General features: G+C 34.1%; 1 long non-coding RNA gene across 9 annotated transcripts; it reads left to right on the forward strand.

Moving 5' to 3' along the window:
- The first annotated feature begins 3291 nt into the window (after positions 1-3291).
- Positions 3292-18722, forward strand: LOC125672677 (uncharacterized). 9 transcript variants are annotated; one of them, XR_008800763.1, is made up of 11 exons: positions 3482-3533; positions 3643-3714; positions 8450-8514; positions 8650-8773; positions 10870-10956; positions 12358-12435; positions 12793-12988; positions 13224-13304; positions 13587-14130; positions 14447-14524; positions 16062-18722. It is a non-coding gene; the product is annotated as an uncharacterized LOC125672677 (long non-coding RNA). The 9 variants fall into 9 exon arrangements; XR_008800766.1 differs by lacking the exon at positions 3643-3714 and adding an exon at positions 8896-8963 and having other exon boundaries at positions 3387-3533; positions 12804-12988; positions 13224-14130; XR_008800765.1 differs by lacking the exon at positions 3643-3714 and having other exon boundaries at positions 3402-3533; positions 12804-12988; positions 13224-13340.
- The last annotated feature ends 2271 nt before the right edge of the window (positions 18723-20993 follow it).

Here is a 20993-nt window from a genome sequence, read left to right on the forward strand (position 1 = left end):
AGACAGAGCAAAGACAAATGAACGTGCAAAAGATTAAATCATATAATTTTCATAAACATTCACAACAAAATCTCAAGCATTTTTTTTTATTAAAGCAAACTTCTAAACAAACCACACAAACTACATTTACAGGCGTAACTAACTTGCCCAAGTTTGATGATCCCAACCTTAATAGCACTGTTTCTCGTTATGTTTATCAATGATACTGACCTTGACATATAACAAGCACCTTACTGCCTTCATAGGGAGCGTGTGCATTAGGTTTGATTACCCAAGTCTTATCTTTCTCATAAGGTGCTGGCAAATGAACATACATTGTAGGCAACAGAAAGGCACAAATAAACACTACCACCTATCTTGTTTTCTGCTTATAGAATTATCCATGAACTTTGATAAACATTAGACTTCTTCCTCTAATCTTGATTACAGTATCTAGTTTTATTACTACCGTTTCGCTCATCTTAGTTTTATTACTACCGTTTCTCCTATATATATACATGTAGCTCTCTTTCTGCCTATAGAGTTGCTCATTAGTTTATTAACTTTGATCCACGACCTTGACAAACGATTATGTTGGGGTTTTTTTCTTCATATGTACCAAGTTTGATGATTTTAGCCTTATCAATACTGTTTGTTACTCACAAGGTCGGACAGACGCACTGCGTCATACATGTACCATAATACGAATCATCTACGAATGACGTATAAAATTGAGAAAATACGGGGAAACGAGAGAATCTTTCATTAAAACTCTGAACAACTAAATGTCTGATGGGACAGCAGGTACTGCTTATATATATATATATATATATATATATATATATGTGTGTGTGTGTGTGTGTGTGTGTGTGTGTGTGTGTGTGTGTGTGTTAGTTTTACCTACATTACGAGGTAACTCGTAGACTTACACACCCACCTACTGAGGTATGTAGAACCAACCGAGGTATTTTTCCCGTAACCTCGGTATGTATACCTCGCACGTCGCTCCCAAATTTAGTCCTGATACTACCTACGAAATTTCGTTATTACCTCACTACAACGGCAATCTGTCACACACTGTGTGTTGGCCTGTTACCTAACGCCAACTGAATCGTTTTTGACTGCCCCACACAACCACACACTCTACATGTAAAGATGGATTTCATTGGTCGGCGCATGCGATTAAGTAGAGAACTTTTCATTGGCTGCTGATGATAACGTCATTGTTGATTTCTTTGGCTGTTTCAATGGACTCTTAGGTAAGTACACGAGGATTATTTTTAGTCTGTTAATAGGTGAGTTTTTGAAACTATATTAGACGAATACTATTTCTTGTAGATCATTGTATAGAAAGATCATTTGGTAGACTATATGACGGGAATATTTGATTTATTATGCATATTTAAATGAATATTCTGTTATCTACCACGTGATATCATGTCAACATTTAAAAATTTTAAAAGTATATGTTATATGGGCCCAACTTTCAATAATTCACAAAAAAGACACCGACATCTCCACTTCCAGAATTTATTCATATTGATTGATTTGTAATTATCATTATTATTATTATTATTTTTCTCGAAGATTTTAATTTTATATCGACTGAAACATGTGTGTTGAGGAATTTCGCAATTATTACGAATTGGGTGATGATCGGTGACTAATGAAGTTTAGCTAGCTAGCTACGTTAAATTCCTTGTGTATTACGGAACAATAATAATATTTTAAAAAAATACACTGGTGATGACATTGTCTTTATTTCCCTTCTTGCCTTTGTCCATTCACGTCAGTCTGGGGAAATGTTGTCTTACTGGTGAATATATAGAAATAATTCTGATTGTTTGGTTATATATTGTTGAAGAATTTATTACCCGTATGGTGATGTCACCATTGCCAGAGAAGGGCTGCAAAATTTAGGCCTATGCTCGACGCTTACGGCTTTTGAGCAGAAAGGGATGTTTATCGTGCCACACCTGCTGTGACACGGGGCCTCGTTTTTGCGGTATGATCAATAGGAATTCCCCCCCCCCCCCCATTTAGTCGCCTCTTACGACTAGCAAGGGGTACTGACGGTCTATTTTAACTCGGATCCGCAAGGGACAACGTGATTGGAATCGGAATGATTTTCATATGAATGTACTTAACTATTATCATCTATATTATCTTTTTTCTCTATTTCTCAAACACATACATACAAGGAAAACGTTTTTCAAGGACACTGAATTTCTCTCCCCGTTTGATTGGGAGTTGGGCTATAATTGATCATACATTTTAATTAAAACTTATGTGAACATGATTCAATACTAACCATGTCTAACAGTCAATTCTATCAATTACATGCATGCATGTGAGGCTTGCATATACAGTACTTGATTTAATACAGTTACATTTTGAGTATGAAGCGGTAAATATTAGGATAAGTTTGTCAAATGCTTAAAAATGGAGAAAATTTCTATTATTTATTTGCTTTCTCTGCTTTCAGGCTGTGAAATGTGTCTAACTGGTATTTTTGTTGTTCATTTTCCAGCATTTTTGATGTTAGAAGGACTAAACAATTCGAATGATTATTCAGTTTCCAGTTATGAAAATGGATTTTTGTTTATTTTCAAGACTTTTTCTTCATTGATTATTTCTAAATTATTTTTGGATGACCAGGGATGTTTTTATCGTATTGTTAGCATTGATGGTAAGAGTCAAATGTGAAATAAGAGACATATTGTTTGTTATCTTCACCTTTTATATATAATAGAAACAGTGTCCACTGCACGGCGTGCACGTTTTTAAAATATGTGACGATCCCATGCACTTATAAATTCTTAATGTCTATTCATCGATGTGCTGAATTGATAATTTCATTACTATTATACACTTTAATCAAGCTACCATATTTAAATTGATTTTGTGATTCAAGTTTCAATTAATAAATATACTAAGTAGCAAACAAAATAAATAAATAGAAGAGCCCCCCCCCCCCTTAAAAAAAATGAAAATAATGATAATAATAAAACCAGGCAAATTGCACTCAAACGTTTCCCAAAATGTCGCCATAATTATGTACAACTTGATATATTAGGATATGTGAGTTATGGTGTAGCCTATGTATTTTACTGAATTTACCGCATGTTGGAATTCTAAAATTGAGGTACAGGTTCATGTGATTCGCTAACCTATGTTATATATCTCTGGTTATATCATTGCTATAATTGTAGAATTGTCTTGAGAATCGCAAGAAATGTCAAGATTTTATGTAGATCTGATATTCCAGATTTATCTATTTTATGAGATAGTGACTGAGAGGTCCGTTCCATAGACGGCGCGACGTCACAAACATGATCCTTTTGATATATAGAAACATGTCCAAAACACTACATTCATGTATTGAAAAAACTTAGTAATTTAATGGGGTTACACCCCATGACTTCGCCCTGGATCCATTGGGGCCTCAGACACCCATTTGTGATTTAGAGGGAAGGAGGGGGGATTTCTGATCGGGATCGGAGTTATCTGTGCACGTGCTAAGACTAGAAATGCCAAATGGCTGCCTGTAACTGGTAAAGTTGACATGATTATTTGTTTATTTGAAACTCATTACTTTTATTAATACTGTTCAATCTATTGTTTATGAATTTGTTGTCAGTCAGTTACAATGTTTGTTCAAAGATTTTGGGCCTAATGTCTTTGCCAAGTTTGGTCCATGAAATTGGCGGTGTGCCGGGGTCCTATGATACCACGGTATTCGTATTAAGATCTTTCGATCTTATTTCAGTAATTTGTTGATGTTTTGTAAATATCTTGTATATATGATTCATAATATGTTGACGGTGCTACCGTTTGAGCGAGCGCAGCTACATGTTTGTATATATTTTGTAACGTTTACCAGGCCCAGACCAAAGACTACAGTGTTTTTTAAGGTCTTGATTTCAAGGGCCTGGGCCTGTCCAAATTGGGGAAAATAGCGACATTTACTTGAAATTGGGAAAAATGTTTCATACAGAGAAGTAGGGAGAAAACCAATCCAGAGTGCATTAAGGTATAATACGCCAGTTTCGAGATAAGAGTTCTCCTGTGTACGAGGAACATTTAGTAGAACTTGAGTGTCTAAGTGGGACAGGGTGAACCTACAGTCAATGTAGTGATGGGCAATCGGGGGAAAAAATTAATCGATGATCGGATTAATCGGATGCACCTTTTCGATTGATTAATCAAAAAATAATCGAATTTTAATGATTTCAAATTTAAGGCATAGATATATTAAATTTATTTTATTTTGTTACCCTAGATATTAAGTTAATTAGAATAAAATCATTAGATTGATGTTATCTTGCATAACGTCTCTGTCGGATATTTTTCACTCATATGGAGGTCCGTCTAAAATCATAATTAGAAATTTGAAGTAATAATCCCATACTTTCGATTTTATTTTCCCGGGATAGGGGTAGATATCTCGACTTTTGTTGTTCTTATGAGATCCGGGTTAGAATAGAGCCTCATTATCCCTTACATGTTGTAAGAGGCAAAATCTCGAGGCCCCGTGTCACAACAGGTGTGACATGATAAAGATCCCTCCCTGTTCAAAGACTGTAAGCGCCGAGCATAGGCCTAAATTTTGCAGGCCTTTACCGGCGATGGTGACGTCTCCATACGAGTGAGAGATTCTCATGAGGGACGTTAAACAATATTCAATCATTATTATCATTCAATCTTATCGGATTATTCAGCTTCGTCAGCCATTTTTGATTTTAGATAATTCGCGACAGGAATATTCGTATTATTAAAAATATTACCAATGTTGGCGATTTTCGATTTTCAAACTGACAATCGATTATTCACATCGTTTCAGTTATAGCGACCGACAATCGAAAGTCGGCGACAATCGGTACATCACTAATTAAGTGCTGCTCCTCTTTAAATATGTAAATGAAGGAAATTCAAAATACTATTGAAAGAAATGTTTTAAAGTAATATCCTGGATATGAAACCTACAACCAACGAAATTACATGATATAACAAGAATTCCACATATTTAATTACTCCCTGAATACATTACTTATCACTTACTTAGTTTGTGTATCAGTTGAATTCAGGTGATGAAACAGCGTATGAAAAAAATACTGAGTACATTTACTTATGCAGTGATGAATATTCGTCCCACTCCCGCATGTAAACAAGTTGTTTCACGCCTTACTATGTACGAGAGTTCTTCAAAGGATAATAACTCGAACGTATCTCGAAACCGGCGTATTGGGACTCCCTCTGACTTTCAATTTGGCCAAAGTTTACTTCATTCAAATAAGCAGAGGTCAGAAAATTAGGTCTACTTAACAATTTTGAAGCAAATATTGTAATCTGTGGGTCTGTGGAGAAGATTTATTAACAATTAGGTTACTCTGCTTATTTTGTTTTCATTGTTTGGGAATTTCAAAGCAAAAATTGTGAAAAATACCTGCTTTTTAGTATTGGGAATGGGGCCTTATTTCGGCCCCCTACAGACTTTAAAAACATCCCTGGACTATTTCTACCTACAATTATTGTAGCTACCTAGGTATTTAAACCTGCTTAAAGTAGCTACTTCTACCTACTTTTATCTGTTTTTAAAAATATGAATAACAGAGATGGGGCGATTACATTGTAAATGTAATTGATTACGATTACTTTGAAAATCTATGATTACGATTACACATATTTTGAAAGTAATTGATTACAATTACGATTACTGTGAACAGTAATCATGATTACATGCTTTTGAATACATATATGAGTATCAGAAGTCCATGTCATAAATATTTATAGTGAAAGGTAGATCTACTCAGATGAACTGCTTAATCTTCAAAGGATTTTTCCATAGTGATCTATGTTTGAAGTATTAGTATAAACAAATCCACAGAAATGATGAAAGATGCTAATTAACAATAGGTCACAGTATAGTGAACTACTAATTAGGAGTGAGCTCATACTCATTAAGTAACAATAGATCAATGAGATCAATGAAATGTACAGTAAATGATACAGGGTATACTAGTTCACATTATTAAGTTTAATTTAAACAGATTTAGACCTTAGTTGCTATTGAATACATGCAAATACTGTAAGTATAATATCATATAGATATGGATAAATCTTATGATGGCACACATAACATACATAAGCTCTAACTGTTATCTATTAAATAATTATTTTAATATAAATATAAAGTAATCATTGTAATCATTATTGTAATCATAAATTACAATTACTTTGCCAAAGTAATTGATTACGATTACTTTGCTTTAAAAACAAATGTAATCAGTTACGATTACTTAAAAAAATGTAATCGATTGTAATCAATTACGATTACTGATTACGATTACCCCATCTCTGATGAATAAATAATAATTGAGGTGCATCTTTTAAACAGGTCAGTAGTTTTATGTATCATGTGCTTGTGCACGATAAATTCGGAGTGTAAATTTGAATACTTTAGAGGGTGGAGAATGTAGAGGAAATGTAAACCGGTATACAATTAACAGAAAATTTCCAAAAATAAATAGAATTCAACAATTCTAATCAGAGCTCCAGATAATTTTTGACCACAAAGAGTATAAATTTACCCCCTGATTTTCAAATCAATGAATATTTTGCTTTTCAGAAGAAGTCAAAAGAGTATTTTGTAATTTACTGATTATCTTTGCTGTTTTACCACTAATACAGAATTGGATCATAATCATGTGACTGGATGTCTGACATATTAAATTTCAATACCTCAATGATAGATTTAAAAATCCCAATAACAGTGAAGAGTTTTAATAAAAAGAACGTACTACAAAGGATTTCCCCCCGTAAATATACAAGTATCAAATAAATGCGTGACTCCGATTCTCGCAAATGCTTTTTAAAAATACTTATTGAGACAATGCTGCTTTGAGCGGCCTTTCAGTAAAAACTTTAAGTCAAAGTTTAACAGAGGAAGTATTGTTTATCTGGTGATATTTTTTGTGCCATGTTTTTAGCAGCATTTTGTCCACGATTGATAATACAAGATTTTGTTTTCTGTGATTTCGACCGCACACTACCTCTTTAAGAAAAAAGTATAACAAGTAGGACTATATAGTTGTTTTGAGTTGACTCTTTCAAACTTTCAAAATTGTGATTGTCATCGAATCGTATTTCATAGCGCTTTCATGTATGATCAAACCCTGGGCAAACCTCAATACGCAAGTTCCGAGTTACCCAAGAGTTATTTCCCTTTGTTGAACTCTTTCGCATTTTATGACGTATGGTGGGTACACAATGTATACATTATATCGTAGACTGGCATTGTACATAACGATTATGTACGATTAATGTAATAAAAGCGTAACTTTTGTTTATATCAATCACTGGTATGCATATTCTGGCCATATCAAGCATAATTTGTTTGAATAAGATCATCAAATTGCCTATTGAATCATTATTCATTTCCTCTTCTACATGAGTGACGCTTTTATCAAAGAACGATGGCAATTAACAATATTTGTTTGAGCCATTTTGTTATCCAATACTCATAAACTCACTAAAGTTGCCTTTTCCCTGAGATAGGATGGTCTCAGAAATTCTGGATATCATCTTTTAAGAAATAATACAACGATAGTAATTAGCAAATGTACCCACTGTCTATGATATCATATTTTACGTCATAATTTACGGAAGAGTTCGACAAAGGGAAATAACTTTTTGGGAACTCGGAACTTCCGTATTCATATGAATAGATAATTTGTATTTATATTATACTACATGTATCACAAGTATGCATTACTTTGGGAGTGTTAAGCGTATTTAGATTCGCTAATGCGTAATTGTACGCATAACTTTCAACTTAATTGCGTATCTGGTCAAATTAAATGAGTATTTACGCTGATACGCACCTTATCTGGAGCTCTGTCTAATACAATGAAATAATATTTATTATTCTGCATAATGTAGAAGAACATAAATTAAGAAAAGTATTGGAAAATGTTTAATTTTCTCTCGTTATAAATTCAAAGACTGTTCTTATTTTACTTTACTTTTTCAGTTGAGACAAGTATTGCATGCAATAGTTGTTTATTATCTAAAAATAACTCGTTGACAAATGTCAGTGTTCATGGGTGACATGTAAAACCAAAATACCTCTGTACTGTAAGACCTGCAGTATCATGGGATGGGAATAAAACACCAAAACACAAGGTGTATTTTGCCTTTGACAATTTGTTGATGAAGGGCCTGGGGATAGCGAATATGTTGGTAAAATGGTTAGGAAAATCCAGGCCGGCCGGGGCAATTGAAATCCCGAGTGCAATTGCAGTATTGTATAAATTGCGCTTTAAACTTCCTTTAATATCTTTATTTTCTGTGCATTGTTTTCTTTCAGACATGAATTTACTTTGAACTTCTGTTTCAGTTTATTATTGTGAATCAATAGAAGTAATTAATACATCATTTGTACAATGTCCCTGTATGCAAACATTTTTAGAAATCAGAGATTCTCAAAGATGGAAACAAGAAAACGGAAAACGATGAAAGACACACCCACATTGGGTAAAATATATCTATTGCATTATGAATTATTGTGCAATGACATAATGATCTTTTGAAAACAAAATCTCCAGATTTAGAAAGTCACATATTGGTACAAAGTGGGTTTTTTTTAACATGTATACTTTACTTTAATAGGTGTTCATGATGTTGTGCTTTGTCCGATTATAATGGGGTCTTGGACAACACTGTGGTGGCCAGGATTTATTAGTAAAAAGGAAAGTGCTAAAGTTGAAGTATCGTTTTGGGATGAGGATTCTGTGTGAGTATTTCTGTGATCTTTGGACCTACTCTGCAATGTTAACCTATTGACATGTATTTTAAATAACGATGGGTATCAATACGTTAACGATGATGCTTGATGTGCCTTTTATTTATTTTCAGCATTTCATTAGATATTGATAGGCTAAAAGCATTTGATAAGGCTTCACCAGTTGTTGCACAGAGTCTAAGTAATTTTAATTTTTCATTCAGCATTAATTATTTTGTTTTTATTGAATGTTTTTACTAACATTTTATTTACTACAGTTTTTTGGTCACCTGAATCACTCTTGTGACCTATTGTTATTGGTCTTGCAATGTGTGTTAACAATTGAACATTTTTAACTCTTTTCAAATTTGGTATGAAGTACAAGAAAGACATACATTGTAAATTTTAGGACTCCAACACCCTTAGGGATGGGGCAAAAGTGCCAAAAATTGACAATTTCTAAAAAAATCTTCCACTCTACAATTGCACCTGTGTCAGAAAAACTAATTTATGCATTGTCATATAGAGTGGGAATTTAAGACCTTGATCTATCGAAATTTCATTATCTCCAGGTAGAATTTAATTCTGACTTCAGGACGATGCCAAACTTAGCATATAGTATGTATGTGTGAATTATAAAACATTTCAATGCATGTAGAATTCTTGAAAAAATGTCACTGTCACTCATTTGAAATTTGTTATATAAAACCATATAACAAATCACAAGTTGTGGATCCAAGAGAATTCAAATGAAATGTAGTTGGAAATTGTGAAATTTAATGCTACTAGTTTTAGGGGTCAGTCCCTAATTAAGGGGCTAGATGGTGTCAAAAGTCAGTGCTTTTTGGGGGGCCTGATTTAGGGTCAAATATCGGCCCCAGTCCCAATCCAAAAATTTCTTGACATTTTCCCAAAATCTGACCTAAAAATTCCCATTCGTAAATTAAAAAAAAAAAAATTGTTTTGACGCTAATTTTCCCAATTGTAAGGGCCCCAGTCCCAAATAAAGTACAGAAGAAAAAAACCACCAAAAGTATATTGTACTTTAGTAAGTACTCAAGTTTCAAAAACTTGATATAATTTTGTAAGCATTATTGATGCAAGTTGCTTTTAAGCACAACTACGCAGGATGCAACAACTAAGTATTTACTGGTTCAATACTGATCCCATTGCTGCAAACATATTACACATTTATCTATCACTGAACCCTATCCTTTTGAAAACATTTGAGTCAAGTCAAATTTTGGAAGGGTTTGGCAGGGACTATATTTTATGGCGGAATGATTCACTAATCAAAATGTTCTAAATCTGCATGATATTACAATTTCTGTTTCATCCAATGTATTGTCTGTTTTATACTGCCATATACATGTATATCAGTTTTATAATTTATGATACAGGTAGTTGAGACTTGGAACAAGTTCAAATGTTGTAATTTATTAACTTGGTTGATAATATTTTTGCAAACAGATTTTTTTTTTTTATTAACAGAACACCGATTCTTGAAAAAGTTCTAATTAATTTACTTGAAATTTTGTATAAATTTTTCGCTGATAATTCAAAAATTTGATCTCCAACCCCAACTTTTTAAAATTCTATTCTAAATTGTAAGACCAGACCTTGAATATTATGTAAAATTATGTAAAATTTCAGAAATTGACATTACTCCTACTTTGTTCTTTTAAACTCTCAATTTTGATATCATGAAGTTTTTCGTATATTAAGTGCAAAAGGTCATCATTTACGTCCATTAATAGTATTAACATTTTTTTTTATCTTTTATCTGTAGTGTTAGAAGACATGATTATGTATATATTTTATACAATGATTGATTTGTGTAGCTTATGTTGTGTTGACACCAACAGACAAATAAAGTATAATATTGAATAAATTTTAAGTGCAAAAAGGTTGTGTTTAGAGCACTGTAGCTCAATAACAAGCATTGTGACCCCAGTTTTTCATTTTGATTTCCTAATTCTCCTTCAATGTAGAAATAAAAATAAAACTGACATTACTTCAAATCTCAGATGTGAACCTCTTGAAGAGCCAATATTTTTATTTTTTAAATAGATAATATCTTGTCTTTAAAATGAAAATACTTATTTCAGAAAAACTTACTAAAAGACCAGAACTTGAGAAATATAAAAGAGACCTTGAAATTGCTGATAGATCAAAGAGCATTAATTTGTCTACAGGTAAGTAATTATGCATATTAGTAAGACATAAATTCATGTTTATAAAGCATACACTAAGTGAAATCACTAAGGTATAATTATTGATTAATTTATACATGGATAAATTTGCTTATAGAAAATAATGTTTTTGATACGGTTGAAAGCAGTTTGCTTATTAGCTCACCTGAGCCGAAAGCTCATTAGAGCTTTTCTGATCACTGTCTATCTGCAATCTTTTCACATTTTTATCTTCTTCTCTAGAATAACTGAGCCAATTGTAATCAAATTTAGTACAAATCATCTGAGGGTGAAGGGGATTAAAGGTTGTTTAAATGAAGGGTCATGCCCCTCCAATGTGAGATATCAAGAAATGCCAAGATGTAAAAGATCTTTTAAGAACCACTGGGCCAGAAAAATTGAAATTTACATGATAGCTTCCTGACATAAAGTAGTCTAGATTTAATTTTGGTCACATCATTGACCCCAGGGGTAGCAGTCTGAGAATTTAACTTTTTAAATGGCATAGGCAATAGGTCTAGATGTCTTTTTGATGTGGCATAAACCATTGGCATTTGGCATAGACCTTACCAAAATTTTACGACAAAAATAACACGTCATATATCGAGAGAAAATAGTTATTAACAAACTTTCTTTTGTTTTATTCAACTTCATACTCCATTTCCAATTCTACATTTAATCTATTGATATTGTCCTGGTTTTCTTTTTTCTTTTGCGCATCATAATTAATCATAATCACTGTCCAGAAAATATTTTTACTGCGGAATCATATGCATGCCATTTGACCTTCACCTCAAAAAGTCGAACGTATATTATTTTGTTTTGACATTCTTGCAATACTTGAATATTTGGGATGTAAGAAAAATAGGATAACTCTAGTCATATTGTTGAGGAAAATTTTAGTTTAAAAATCGATCCCAATAAAATTTGTCAATGCTGATTTTAAAAAAAGCATTGACATTTAAAGACATACGAATCGTATGTTGAAACATTTGTCTAGAGCACTAGTCATAATCTTCAAACCACTTATAGACACTCAAGTCGTATACTCTAAAATTAACGGAGGGAACTCCAGGTCACAAAAATAGATTTTGACAATTTTAAGGGAAAATATTTATTTTAAATGCATTATCTCACACATGTATCACAATTATTCCTTTGTTTCTTAGAATTTGGCATAGACAATTCGGGATATCTTATTTGCACATGGCATGGCCCGACCTCATTTGGCATAGCCACGGTCTATCTGTCTACCATTAAATTCTCAGACTGGGGTAGGGTGGAGCCATTTTATGGAATCAAAATTTTGCTTGCAAATATATAGGAGAAAATCTATAAAGTCTTCAGAAGAATGAATAGCAGGGACAAGGTGAGCTTTATGGGTTATGGGGTTTTTGTTTGAAGGGAATCCAGCGAAACAAGAAAAACTAGGCCCTAAGGAAGATGTACCAGGACTTAGTGAGGATATGATGTCTGAACTCAGTAAGTATTTATCAGTACCTGGTCAGTGTATACTGTAAACCAACTTTTAATCGCAACAACTTTATTTTGCGATTTATTAGCGATAAACTGGTTCGCAGTGAATAATTTTTGCAACTGAGAAAAACTTGGAACAAATACTAGAGACATTAAAAGAACTGGTTCATTGCTAGAAATATTCACGATGGTAAGGTTCTTGCAAAAATTTCTCGCACACAAATAAAAGTTGGTTTTAAGCTAATCTGTACAACAGCCCCCCCCCCCCCCCCCCCCCCCCCCCTCACCATCAGATTCTAAATCTGTATAAACAACATAAAATTGATATTGTTCACATGCATTTTAATTATCTAAGACATACAGTGTCTTTCCAGATTTAAACACAGCAATTTCCTCAAGTCGCTTCCCACTGTACTGTCCTATTGTTCCATTATCAAATGCAGTAAGCAGCCTGCCCATTCTTGCTATCTGGAGAGTCTCTTGTGGAAGACGATAGAACGACCGATGTACTTCAATGTCATGCCCAAGAAAATTTGCCATATTTTCTAAATCAGACTTGGTAAGATTCAGAATCTGTGAAATTGTTGCAACATGTTTCCTTAATTTGGTGCTTGTTATATTTTCTGGAAAAGCAAGATCAGCTTCTTTTGAAAATTTTCTTAAGCAATCTGCACTTCGTACTGGATTTTTTTAATCGAATGTTGATCTTGGAAAGAGGTATTCATTCTCCTTGTGTACCCCTGCATCATTTCTTAACTTCAGCAAGAATTCAATGTTTTCCACTATATTTGCAGGAAGAAGAACTGGAACTGTTCGGCCTCTTTTGCCTCTTATCTCTATCCGCTGGAACATGGAGCACATCATTTTTTCCACTGGTGATAGAGATTCCTCAATATCTTTCAGTGAATCTCGTAAAGAGCATTTGGATTTAGAATCTAAATAACATTTCACCGTGATTCTCTCCGTTTCCCCACCTCTTCTTCTGTTAAATAGTACGACACTTGCCAGTGTCACTTGATTGAGTTCATCCCATTTTGATTTTGCAAACTGCTTTTCTAGTTCTTTAACTAAACTAGTCAATTTTCCTTTCAAGAAGCTCTGAAGTTTCTTGATGTCTTCCGTCAAAGGTAAAATGTTTCCTTTCTCTTTTTTCTTAGTGCTCAGCGTTTCCAATGCTGCATTCGATATGTCTTCATTCCATTCACTTTCACACAAAGAATGAAAATCATGGGCATCTTGTACAGCTGATCTATCCCCAGAAACTAAGGAAATAGCTTTCTTTACAGTGCAGCATTTTTTAAGCAGATGGCCTAATTTCAATGCCAAGGAAGGGTTACTGTACTTGTTTTCATTTTCCTTGTAGCCACAAAGGGCACGAGTGGCTTTAATTGCAACAGGAAATTTCCTGGGAATGAGGAGTTCTGACATATTATTTGTCTCCGAGTCTATCTTTCTGACTGTAACAAGGAATCTCCCTAATTCTCTCATTTTCTGACTGATATGGACATAGAGATGAGGTAAATGTCCATGTTTTTGGTATAGTTTTTCACCTATCCGAATGATCATGGGGTCATTCCTGGCAGCCATTGTAAAAATCTGATGGTGAGAAAGAAGATGATGAAACACAGTCTCAGGATGGTGGAACACAGTCTCGGAATGGTGGAACACCGTCTCGGAATGGTGGAACACAGTCTCTTGAAGGTGAGATTTTTATTAAGTTTGAGCATTGTTAATTTTTAGTAATCTTATGACAGATTACAAAACAAGAATATTGTTTGTGATTGAAATTGATTGCTGTTGATGTATATAAGTTGAAACTGGAATTTTAGCGTGGTATTTTGAAACTATTAATGCAAGGTGAAGATAACGAACAGTGATCAATCTCATAACTCCTATAAGCAATACAAAATAGATAGTTGGGCAAACACGGACCCCTGGACACACCAGAGGTGGGATCAGGTGTCTAGGAGGAGTAAGCATACTAATATCATTAATTCTTTAAATTCATTTTTTACAGATACTAGTGTTACAGTAAGTGCTGACAAGGGACATCGAGGAGGCAAATTTTCTTGCAAACAGAAGAATGATAAGAGAGGTAAATTGATTAATTATGTCTCTCTTTCATTGGGAGACATATTTCTTTGTATTTTCCGTCTGTCTTTCTGTCACAAAATCTTGTAAACACTTCCCCTCCTATACGGGTTACCAGATAGATTTGAAACTTTGTACAATGCTTCATTGTCATTTGTAGATGTGCATATTGTAGGGACAGGAGGATCCAATTATTTTCTAAAAGTTATAGTGGATCTAAGAGGGATGGAGGATATTAAAATAGCTTGTGAATGCTTTTCCTGCTATATGGCTTATCCGATAGACTTGAAATTTTGTACAATACCCCAGTGCCATTTGCGGATGTGCATTTTGTAGGAACAGGAGGGTTTAATTGGTTTTCTTAATGTTATAGTGGATCTGAGGGGTGTAGGGTATAAAATAGTTTGTGAGCACTTTTCCTATGTCGTTATGGGAGTTCATAATGTCTATGTTTCTGCTCGTGCTTTCTCCTCCATACCATGCAGTGCATTAAGGGGAGGAGGTTTCATTTGGATCACTTCCAATTTGGGAGCGGAGGAGACATTAGTTTCATGAAAACAATCTCTAGTTAATAAACATTTTGTTTGCAAATGAGACTAAATTATAACTATATTTAAAACAAAGAAACTTGTTAACAGATAGTTGGCATGATGTGCAGTGTAGTTTTAATTTCACTTCCAAATGTGACTCAAACCCAAGGCCCTCAGAATTTCATGCTAGCGTTATAGATTGTATGTAATGATAATCCAGCAAATGAAGTTTTGGGTTGAACTGGTACCATCTGTCTGTCCATAGACATGTATTGTCCGGTGTATATCTTTAAAACTTGTGAACAGTTTCAGACTATGTGCATTATTCCATAAATCATAATTATACAAATGACTCGAGATAACTCGAAGTTCAAGGGACCTTGAAAAAAACATCAAGAGATCGAAATTTTAATCAAATCCAGAAATAAAAAGGTATGACCATTATGGTAAAGATTTTATAGCAACCGTAGTGCAAATTTACATTGTGGAATTGTTTTGACATGTTGCCCTTCACATTTTATTTCAACTTAATCTTGCATACATAAAAATATTTTTGAAAGTTTATGTATTTGTTTGCTTTTCTCAAATCTTTTATTAAGTTCTTATCCCGTGTGGATCCAGGTTAGAATAGGTCCTCTGTACCCCCTTGCTTGTCGTAATAGGCGACTACATGGAATGGTCCTTTGAATGAGACCGCAAAAGCCATGGGCCCATGTCAAAGAAGGTGTGGCATGATAAAGATCCTATCCTGCTCGAAGGCTTTAAGCGCCGATCATAGGCCTAAATTTTGCAGCCCTTCACCGGAAATGGTGACATCTCCATATGAGTGAAATATTCTCGAGCAGGATGTTAAACAATATGCAATCAATGATACGGTTCTTGAAGGATAATCTCACTTGTCGAACACCTAACATAAAACTCTTATCTTTTAAAATTTTATAAAGCCCATTGCTTCAGTGCAACATGTACAAGAAATGTTCAGATTAACATTAATTTTATTTTTTTTTACAGAAAAGGTCTACCTTTCTCAGCAGGAGAAATCGTTACTTAGACAATTTTTCACGACAAACATAGTGCAAAAAAAAAGAATTGAAGAAGACCGACTGTGAAAAGTTTATTGAAAAGAACCCAAATCTGCCAAGACTAGGATGGAGGAAAATTAAAAACACGATTCATAATTGGATAACCGAAGAAAAAAAGAAGATCGAAAGTTTGTTGAAAAAAAGTAGATTTTCTGTTTTCATCAACATGATCGATTTCTGAACATGATGGTCAAATGTTGACTAAGCCACTCAAATGACTTAATTACAATTTACAGTTTTTATACACCTATCTTTAGACATATTATGGTACAGCAATATCTGTCCGTCTGTTAGTGGTTTTCTGTTTCTAATTTCATTTCTTTGTCATGTATCAAGCTGAAACTTGCTATGTAGCTTCGTTGTGGATCATTCTATATCGTACTGCAATTTTGATCCATTTTGACTTCTCGTGCATTTTTACCTCTCCCCTGGGGGCAGGGCAAAAACTTCCCAAAATTGACCAATTTTTAAAAATCTTCTCTACAACCGCACATGTGTAAGAAAAACTAAATGCCTAGTGATGTAGAGCAGGAAAGCCTCCACCAAAATTGTAAATTTCATGATCCCCGGGGTAGGGGTTTTGACCTGTGAGTGGGGTCAAACTTACTATATAGTGTTTATGTGTAAAACACTTAGATAACATCTTCTTTAGTGTTATTGATACTAAATTGAAACGAAATGGATATTTAGAAAGAGGAGGTAGTCCTTTACCATAATTGTAAATTTGATGATCTCCGGGATAGGGGTTCTGACCCCAGGGTGGGACCAAACTTAGTATACAGTATTTATCTGTAAGTTTGCTGATGATGTATAAAATCTAAATGCATACTTAGGAATAGCAGAAAAGGATGTACAAAAAATGGTAATTTTACACATCTTGTTTTATACTGTTGCTGAACATTAGAATTTAGCTTAGATATTCAGAACAGGAATTTTGTTTTCTAGATTCCACAGCCCTTGGGAGTAGTGATACTTTTTTTCTAGTATTCAGGTGACCTATAAGGCCTGTAGGCCTCTTGTTGAAAAAATTACAGGATATTGAACTTAGTCACCTTCAAGGAATTATTGCATAGAGAGTACATGATTTGTCTTTTATTTTTCCTTCTACAGTTAAGTTTTTAAGTGAGGACCTTATTTTACAGAGTATTTGTATGGGTATGGAAGATGTGCATGTGTCAAGGATTTTGATTTTCTTCATTTTTAAAGAAAATTTCATGTTGAACTTAGTCCATTTTGAGAAAATATTATATTAGATAAAGGACATGGTTTGTCCTTATAAATCCTCTCACAGTTTAGAAGCTATGGTATTTGTAAATAAGTTGAAGATGTGCATAGTGCAAGAAATTTGATTCACAACAAATTTTAATTATCTTTGACGTTTTGAGTATTGAGAGGTTGTTGAAGTTGGTCAAATTTTAGGAAACACAGAACTGTTGGTTTGTCTATCTGCCTCCAGTCACAGATACTACCTGAAACAAATTTCTACAAATTATGGCTTAAGAAAAACATCCTATGTAAGTATTTTCTTGGGCATATTATGTACAGTTTGCAGTACTCTTGTTGCTTGATTTAGCTAACTTTGTTATCAAGAGAGGAAGAGCCTTATAAATTTGGAGATCAAAAGGTCAAGGTCACTACAGAACTAAAAATTTACTTAGAAGAAAAATCTTGTAGACAATATAGTGTCAGGCCACATTTTTTGCCTGATTGATTTGGCACTTCATGTATAGCGTTGTGAATCCTATTGATTTACAAGTCAAGGTCTTCATAGAAAAAGTTTATAGACACAACAGGCTTCATTTTTCACCCAATTGATTTGATATTTCATGTGTAGCTTTGTTATTGAGAGGGAAAAGGTCAAGGTCACTACTTGACTTCATAGAAAAAACTTATGAACAGTTGTTGTGAGGGTTATGCCCTGCCTTGCTGTCACTGAGCTCTTGTTAACATTTCAGGCACATGAGCATTAGCTTAAAAATAGGATGCATAGTGCACAGGTGATAGTTCAGACCTATGAGCCTTGTTTATTATTATGCTGCTTAGTGGAAATATGTGGTTTTCTTATGTTAATACTTCCTTCAGTTTATCTGTTTTGTAAAAACATAGTAACTTGTATTTTTTTTTAGGTCACCTGAGTCACTCAGGTGATCTATTGCTATTGGTCTGTGTCCGTCGTGTAAATCACTTAAATAACATCTTCTTTAGTGCTATTGATATTAAATTGAAATTAAGTGGATAATTAGAAAGAGCAGAAACTGTTTGATGAAGCCAGGGGTAGGGGTTTTGGTATCAGGATGGGCACAACATCGTCAGTTATTAAATGTGTGAACAATGATTATTTTTTTTTTTATTTCTTCTTGATAACTACTATTTCAATTCTTTTCAAATTTGGTATGAAGCATCTTTGGGACAAGGGGGACATAAACTGTAAATTTCAGGATTGGGTTCTACCAAAATTGAAAATTTCATGACCCCCTGGTTAGGGGTTCTGAACCCAGGACAGGGTCAAACTTACTATATATACTACTGTTGTGTAAGTCCCACTATGATGTATTCTGTTAATTTTACAAATAAAATTCTGTGTGTAGTATAGTTGTTTTCTTTTTCCTACAAAACTTTGAAGGTGCCCAGAGTCATCCAAGTGTGACAACAGCTAGGGAAAGGTCTATTAATTGATATGATGAGTATATTATATGTATTCACATCTGGTAGAACATCTGGATTTTCCTTATTTGGATGTGGATCTCATCCATTTATAATGAAAGGATCTGCTGAGCTCACACTTCTTTGTAATGTAAACAAGGCTTGTGTCATGTTTTTTAATTTACATTATGTTTAATATCCTAGTAAATGTTTTATTCAAAGCAGCGGTGTTTTTTTTTAAAGTTTACAAGTTAATTCTTAATAGTTAAACAGTTTTGAGTGTTTGTTAGTCATCTCATTTTGTTTTAGACGTCTTTTTTTTCATCAAGCAATCTACTGTATACATGTTGACAATACATAACAAAGAATTGTGAGCTCTGTATCTCAGTAACTGACATTCAAATTTTTACTGCCTGTTAAAAATACCTTATTTAAGCATTGTAAACATTAGAAATGTGGAAATGAAAATGGTTTGTAAGTTATAGAAAGTGTGTATGTGTACCTCGGTAGATATGTGTAGGTTATATGAAGTGTGTATGTGTACCTCGGTAGAGGGTGTGTATGTTATATATAGTGTGTATGTGTACCTCGGTAGAGGGTGTGTATGTTATATAAAGTGTGTATGTGTACCTCGGTAGAGGGTGTGTAGGTTATATATAGTGTGTGTGTGTACCTCGGTAGAGGGTGTGTAGGTTATATATAGTGTGTATGTGTACCTCGGTAGAGGGTGTGTAGGTTATATATAGTGTGTATGTGTACCTCGGTAGAGGGTGTGTAGGTTATATATAGTGTGTGTGTGTACCTCGGTAGAGGGTGTGTAGGTTATATAAAGTGTGTGTGTGTACCTCGGTAGAGGGTGTGTAGGTTATATATAGTGTGTATGTGTACCTCGATAGATGGTGAGTTGGTTATAGAAAGTGTGTACCTCGGAAAGGGTGTTGCTAAAACGTGGAACGGAACAGAATTTAAAAATTAGAATGATTAATGTAGTTAAGATGACACCAAAAATCGGAAGACAATACTATGTTATGATTAAAATTTTAAAATAAATGAGAATTTGTTTACCAGCGGTAAAACAATTTTTTTTATCTTGCATGTAACAAGAATTTTGAAATGTCAGCATTGGCGTGTTAGCGCGCAGTGACCGGTCTATGGGTAGAAAATGGAAAGAACACGTGTGCTTTATATGTGACCCCTCCCCAGGGCCGTAAATTACATGGAGGCGGAGGAGGCAGCTGCCTCCTCCAACTTTTGAGCCAAAAAAAATTAAAATTTAAAGTTCATTAGAATTTATGTTGTTTCCAATAACTAAGAACATGATACCTCCCTTAAAAAGCATTCCAAATCTTTCTTTTAGAATGAGTTAGTCAAGTAACATCTTAGAAGGCCCTAGAATCAAGGATTTTGCACGAAACGTGTTCAGTGTGCACAAAATGTGCTCAGCGTCTGGGGGCCTGGGCGGCCCCCAGACCCCCGCCTAATTTCCTGCCTCCTCCAAATTGAAGGTTAATTTACGGCCCTGCTCCCTCCCCGGTGGCGATCGTCATTATCGCACATTTACATGTGATACCGTGTATGTGTATACTTGCATTTATCACAGGGAGTGTGGTATGTATATAATAACGACAATTTGTGATTTTGTTAGTCAGCAAGTTAAACATCTTGTGTTTGATATACATGTGTATTATTTTTTTAACTAACAGAGACTTTGTGACCGCAGCACTCCAATCCTAAATAGGGCGGACTTCTAGCAGTTTATTTCTAAACGAATTACTTGTATATTAATATTCAGATTAATAATGAGACGACTTTTGAATTCCATTTAAGCATAAATTGTTTTTTAGTCTTTGAGCTATTTCATATCTGTTAATCGTAAACTTCAACTTAATTATTATTGGTTCTGTTTCAATCTCTCTTTTCCGCTGTATCTCTCCGGGTTCAAAACTAATCCGCAGGATATCGGTATGCTAAATGTGCGAACTTTCACGTAAATTCATCCCAAATGAGGCAAATCTTTTATACACATCGGACTCGTTGGCTTTAAAATTTAATGTGATACATAAATACATACATGTATTATACCAGGTCTAGAACTAAATTACGAATAAAAGCAAGTACGATTTAAGGTAGTGATTGCATGAGATTTAAGAAGGCTATGTTTGGAGAAAATTGTTGAAAAAATTATTTTATCTTTTACAATGTTGTTTTCGGGGAAGCT

The sequence above is a fragment of the Ostrea edulis genome, chromosome 2, assembly GCF_947568905.1.
Source record: "Ostrea edulis chromosome 2, xbOstEdul1.1, whole genome shotgun sequence".
Taxonomy (NCBI): domain Eukaryota; kingdom Metazoa; phylum Mollusca; class Bivalvia; order Ostreida; family Ostreidae; genus Ostrea; species Ostrea edulis.